General features: G+C 46.7%; 1 protein-coding gene across 7 annotated transcripts in view; it reads right to left on the reverse strand.

Moving 5' to 3' along the window:
- CELF5 (CUGBP Elav-like family member 5) overlaps window positions 1-5,723 on the reverse strand; it is a 55,894-nt gene extending 50,171 nt beyond the window's left edge. For all 7 annotated transcript variants that reach the window (XM_044658667.1, XM_044658665.1, XM_044658662.1 and 4 more), the window contains exon 1: window positions 5,646-5,723. The gene's annotated coding sequence lies outside the window, so the exon portion shown is untranslated. The remainder of the gene's footprint in view (window positions 1-5,645) is intronic.
- Window positions 5,724-6,761: the final 1,038 nt, after the last annotated feature.

The following is a 6,761-nucleotide window of genomic DNA, read 5'->3' on the forward strand; positions in this document are numbered from 1 at the left end:
AGAGAGAGAGAGAGAGAGAGAGAGAGAGAGAGAGAGAGAGAGAGAGAGAGAGAGAGAGAGAGAGAAAGGGTGGGCAGGCACTAGCACCTGGGAAAGGGAGGAATCAGGAAAGACTTCATGTAGGAAGTGGCCCCTGAACTAAGGCTTGAAAGATACCAGGGATTCAAAGAAGTGGAGATGAGGAGAGAGCAGCATTCCATGTATGGGGGACAATTGGGACAGAGGCTTGGAGGTGGGGGATGAGTATCATCTATAAGAAATAGCAAGTAGGCCAATTTGGTTAGATCATAGGGTGCATGAAAAGAAGGAAGGTGGGGAAGTCCTCTAGTCTCTTCCATCTCTCCTCCTTCCCAAAAAGTGGGAGTATGCTCTTGGTGGCTGACAGTTAAATACAGGTCTTACCATATCACTCTCCACTCAGCAAACTGTGGGGGCTCCCAATTATGTTTAGGAGCAAATACAAACTTCTCTATTTGGTAAAGTCCTTCATAGTCTAGCTCCAGCCAACCTTCCTAGGCTTTCTTCACATAACTGTCCCTTTGTAAGCTCCACTATCCAGCCACACTGGGGTTCACACATTCCACCTCTCCTCTTCATGTTTGCCTTCTAATAAATACTTATTAATTGTATGACCCTGAGCAAGTCACTTAACTCTGTTTCCCTTAGTTTCCTCATCTGTAAAATGAGCCGGAAAAGGAAACGGCAAATCACTCCAATATCTTTACCAAGAAAACCCCAAATGAGGTCATGAAGTGTATGACACAACTGAAAACAACTGAACAACAACGTATTTATATACATTTTCTTCCTTTATATAGAATATAACCTTCTTTAGAGAAGGGATTGTTTTATTTTCATCTTGAAATCCCTCCCACCTAGTACATAGTAGCCACCTAATAAATGCTTATTGATTGCTTGAGTTGTAAAATGGGAATAATACTCCAATGGATCCACCTATATTTATTAAGTACCAGAATGTACAGACCCTGTGCCAGGTGTTGAGGGTACAAAGATGTAAGTTAAATACTTCCTGCCCTCAAGAATTTATGGTCTAGTAAGGGAACACAATTACAACGATGGACATATATGAAATAGATTTGTTAGGAAGGAAGGGAAGGAGGGAGGAAGGAAGGGAGGAAGGAATGGACAGAGGGAGGGAAGCAAGAAGGGAGGGAAGAAGGGAGGGAGGAAAAGGAGGAAGGAAGGGAGGAAGGAAGGAAGGAAGGAAGGAAGGAAGGGAGAAAGGAATGGAAGGAAGAAGGGAGGAAAGAAGGGAGGGAAGGAAGGAAGAAGGGAGGGAGGAAGGAATGGAAGGAAGGAAGAAATGAGGGAAGAATGGAGGGAGGGAGAAAAGGAAGGGAGAAAGGAAGGGAGGAAGGAAGGGAGGGAAGAGGGGAGGGAGGGAGGAAGGGAGGAAGGAAAGAAGAAAGGGAGGGAAGAGGGGAGGGAGGAAGGAAAGAAGGAAGGGAGGGAGAATAGGAGGAAGGAAAGGAAGTCACTTCTAAATTTGTAGGGTTATTTGAAACAAAATACTTCTAAACCCTTACAGACCTATTGCAATTAATCTTGGCATCTTGCAGGAGAGGCTGGGGAAAGAGGCTGTGGGCCTAGTAAAAGAAGGGGGGTGGTAAGCTGAGGAGTAGATGGAGAAAGAGAAAATTTTCAGCTCTCTAGAGTGTGTTAATTATGCTGAAGCTCTGGGCTCCCTCTGTCCCTCTGGGAGCCTTCTGCCCTGAACACATGGGCTCTTGCCCCCAGGAGAGACAGAAAGCAGGACAGGTCCTTTGGATGGGCCCACTTGTCACAGATTCAGTATTCAGAACTGATTCTTGGATGGAGGAACTGATTTTTGACACCACCTCAAAAAAAATCTTCCCTCCTTTTCTGCCAGATCACGGCTAATCTCAGACACCAAGATGGGAATGTATGGATTCAGAGAATCTTGGAATTACAATGAAAAATTCTATTCAGCATTAGAAAGGACCAGAACCTGGATGTTGTGGAATGATAATGTTCAAATTTAACCCCAAAGAAGAGACAAGATAAGCGCTTCCCGGTGCCCATTTGTAGAGGTTGGGGTCCATGGGTATAGAAAATGGAATATAACATTGATTTTCCCCCTGTGTTAATTGGTTTTGTTGATTTCTCTTCTTCCCCCCCCCACTCTTATTTTATTATAACTCTGTTATAAGGCTTGCCTCCCTGGGAAAGGGAGGGGAATGCATATAAGGGGAAATGGAGACAATATGAAAACAAGATATCGATGAAGATCAATTTTAAATAAATACAAACTAGAATCTATCCATGAAAATCTTCTAAAATTTGGTATCTTTGGTTTTTACATCACTTACAATTCTTCCTGTAAGAAAATCTATTTTTAAAGGCAAAAAATATAAACAAAAGACCCGAAACATCCCTTAGCCCAGTCTGCCCATAAACCCCAGCTCTCCTCATAGCATCCCCAACAAGTGATCATTTCCACTCTGCTCCTTGGCGCCCCCTACCTCTTGGGCTGGGCCATTACGCTGTGGGGCATCTGATTGTGAGGAAGTGACCCTTTGCATTGAGATGAGACCTGCCCTCCTGCAACTTCTTCCCATTCATCTTAGGGCTGTCCTCCAGGTTCCCCAGGAGAGCCTCCTCGTGTGGCTGACTCCAGAGCCTTGGAATGTGCCTCTTTAAGGTCCTCAGCCAGATGGTGATGAGAGCCTTGGGTGAATTCAAAGACTAATGCCAGCCTCCATTCGGATGGAGCTCTACTACAAAGAGTGTGTCTAGTCACCACTTCACTTGGTCATCCTGATTAAGCATTATTATCCTCATTTTACCAACGAGGAAACTGAGGCACTGAGAAAGGGGGGGGGGGAAATGGCTTGCTCAAGGTTACAAAGATGAAATGAAATCCAGCCCTGATCTCTGGATTCTCATTCAGGATGGCTTCTCATCCTCCAGCCCTCCTTCCCTAGTCCAGTGGGTTTCTCCTGATGCCTGAATGCTGCAAAGCCCACAGGACCTCATTGTCCAATGTCCTGCATGCTCCATTCCTCCCACTGGCTTTCATTCCCCAACCCCCAGGCACCAATAGCCTGGGAGCTCATGTAGGACAAAGCTGTGACACTGAGAACAATTCCACAAAGAAGCAGGCCCTCTGTGCCCACCTCCTTCTTGCTCCCAGGACCCCTACTAGCCCTAGGAACCACAAAGATTTTCTAACTTGTGAGAGTGGGAAGGGCCCTTAGAATGTAGAATTAAGAATGGCAGAGCCAGGGGAGGACAGAGATTAGGGCAAAATGGCCCTTAGAACATAGATCATAGATCATAGAGCTGACAGGAACCTGGAAGTCGGTAAGTACAGGTGGGGAAACTGAGGCACAAAAAATTAAATGACTTGCCCAAGGCAACACAGCTCACAAGTAGCAAAGAGGAGATTTGAACCCAGGTCATTTAATACTAAATCTGGCACTTTTCATTATGCTACGCTTAATGTCAGAGCAAGAAGGGAACAAAAAATGCCAAAACCGGGGAGGAGGATGGGAAAATGGGTGGGGAGAGACTTAGAAGACAGAATGTTAGGGAGACTTGGAGGACCCTTAGAGCACAGAGGGTCAGAACTAGGAAGATCCTTAGAAAACACAGAAAATCACAGCGGGGGGGGGGGCTTTTAGAAAACAGAATGTCTGAGCTGGGAGAGAGCTTAGAACAGAGAATGTCAGAGCTAGGAGAGTCCTTAGAACAGAGAATGCCAGAGCTGGGAGGAAGCTTAGAACAGAGAATGCCAGAGCTGGGAGGGAGCTTAGAACAGAGAATGTCAGAGCTGGGAGGGCTTTCAGAGACCATCCAGTCATAGACTTGAAACCCATATGTTCCTGGCCCCCAGAACTGACTAGCTTGAAGGAAAAAGGAGCTCATAGTATTTAGAGTTAGAAAAGACTTGGGCATCATTTAGCTCAAGTCACTCATTTTGCTGATGTAGAAAGATCCAGAGAGGGGTTAAGTAACATCCCCAAAGTGTTACAGTCTGGTCCAACCAAGGGAAGGTTTTGGCCCGAGGTCATAAGACAAGGTGGAGACAGAATGAGAATTAGAAGCAAGGCAATCCAGCTCCCAGGCTAGGACTTTCTCCATCACCCTCAGCTTCCCCCAATCCTCTGTCTCTCCACTCTTCCCACCCCTGACAAATTAAATTCCATCACCAACCCTGGCAGCTTCCTCCAGTCTCCCACAAAGAGATGAGCAGGGAAGTTCTGTAATTAGCAGAGTGTTCCCTCCCTCCAAATTAATCCACAAACTTAAATACCTGGAGACAGCTCTGCTGAGTGCCTGAGGCGAACAAGAGGCCCCCCTCTAAGAGCCAGGGGAGAGCTGGGCCAGCAGGCAACCCCTCTAGTGCTTGAAGAAGAATATCCCACTCCTGCTCCTATCTCTGCCTTCTGAGAGAGAGATTGGGGAAGAGAATTGGAGGCCAAATGCCTTCTTAGGGTTTTAGGATCTTCTAGCCAGAAGGGACCTTTGAGAGCATTCTAATCCAGCTCCCTCATTGTACAGATGGGGAAACTGAGACCCAAAGAGGAAAAAGGACTTGCTAAGGGCATACACATCCTGGTCTGGAACTCAGGTTTCCAGTTCCACAGGCCATCTCTCCATATTGCTTCTTGCTGAGGTCATAGTTGTATGGGAGCTGTCTGACTCCCAAAGTTATTTTTCCTGGAATGGAGTCCAGGCCTGCCACTGTCTTATTCCTTTTGATTTCTGGCCTCATATTCCATCACTAACAACTGTTAATAAGCTCCCGGCCCGAGGGGTCCCAGAAAGGCAGCTAGGCTCAGAAAATGAAAGACCTCCCCCTCCTCCCCAAAAGAGAAGATCAGCTACATCAGTGTTAGGATTGAGGCTAGACGACTCTGTGCCTCCTCTCAATTGTCCAATTTCCCCAATTTCCAGAACTTTAGACAAGCTTTCTGAGGCTTAGGATGCCCACGTCCACTAAATTCTCTGAGCCTACGTCCTGGAATATAATAAATAAATAAATCGTGTGAGTAGATTGTCATCCAATAATCAATCCACAAGGGCCTACCTTGGGCCAGAGAACACACCGAGACAAAAAATGAGACGGTCTCTGGCCTCTGAGAGCCACCCTTCATTCGCTCAGAAGTTTTGGCTCGTACTCAAGCGAGGTTTTTTTAGGGCTCTGGCCAGCCTGAAGAAGTGGGGAGCCGTGATGGACGGAGCAAGGAAAATTCAGCAGGAGCGCAGCTGGCACACACTGGCAGAACTACCACCCAAGCAGCCCTTGCACCCGCCAGGCAGTGAGGGGGTGTCGGAATAGGTCTGTTTCGTGTGGCATTGACAAAAGGAAAAGAGGCAGTCCTTACTGGGGAACATAAGGACTGCATTCTAAGACTCCTACACTGACTCTGCAATGCTCATTTTAGCTAAAGCCTGTAGATTTCCTTTTTTTCCCCCCGATTTTTATATCTCTGCTCGTGCCATATGGAATTGGGGGTCAGGGAGGGAGAGGTTTTATGGGCGAGGGGCTTCCTCTGAACCAAGCTCGTCTGCCACCACCACAGCACCCTCCCCAAACCCTGGACACTCTGGGGGGCTTTGTTCCCCTTCCCCAGCCCACTCCCCCAGGCAACACTCACCCCAGGCAGAGTCTTCTGCTCATGCAGAGCAGTCTGGGCCTTGATGGCGGAATCCCGGGCGCAGTAGGTGAGGAAAGCACACCCTGAGGAGTGGAGAGAGAAGTGGAGAGCAGGTGTTAGTAAGAGAGAGGCAATTTCTTCCAGGTGGGAGAGAGCTACCTTCAATGGGCTCAGAAAGATGGCTAACATTTCCAGAGGCTTCTTGATTGGTTAGATTGAGGAAAGCAATGAAGGATGCCTTAATGAAGAGGACTGAATTGAAAAGTATGTACAGTGTGGTGGATAGGGCTCCAAGCCTGAAGTTAGGAGGTCCTGGGTTCAAATCTAGCCTCAGCTGTGTGACCCTGGGCAAGTCACTTAACCCTCATTGACTAGCCCTTTCCACTCTTCTACCTTAGAACCAATACACAATATTGGTTCAAAGACAAAAATTAAGGATTAGGAAAAAAAAAGAATTGATACTAAGACAGAAGGTAAGGGTTTTAGAAGGGTGGAAATATATCCAATGTATATTTTCTTCCTGGAGAGCCTTTTGTAAAATATTTACCATCCTGCCACTTTCTTCTTCCCCATTCTTTGTTGCCCATTCCTGAGCCCCACTCTTGAGATGAGTATTCCCATCATAAGTCTCCCTTCGCAAGACTCAATTCTCCTGCCATAGTCAAAGATGCCCACCATCCACCCCATCCCCATTTAGTTGTTTGTTAATAATCTAAAATGAAGGAAGGGTAGGAAGAGGCAAGAAAGAGGGGTTAGCATGAGCTTCATCCTGGCTGGGGATAAAGGAGAAAGAGGAGGCAGGAGGCAGGAGAAAGTCATTAAGAGAACAATCAAGAGAACAGAGGAAGGACCTGAACTTCAACAGGTCCTGCCAAAGTTGGGAAGGGTACAAGTCACTTAATCCCAATTGCCTGGCCCTGGTCACTCTTCTGTCTTAGAACAGACTAGGACAGAAGGTAAGGGCTTAAAAAATAAAGATGGGGTGGATGGAGAAGTGTATATAAGAGATGGGAATGGAAAGAGAGCAGAGGAAGTCATTCCTGTAGTGTAATTTGGGGAGGATGGGCCCTAAAGCACTCAGCAACAAGGAGAATATTTGAAAACCCCCCTAACATC

The sequence above is a fragment of the Gracilinanus agilis genome, chromosome 1, assembly GCF_016433145.1.
Source record: "Gracilinanus agilis isolate LMUSP501 chromosome 1, AgileGrace, whole genome shotgun sequence".
NCBI lineage: Eukaryota > Metazoa > Chordata > Mammalia > Didelphimorphia > Didelphidae > Gracilinanus > Gracilinanus agilis.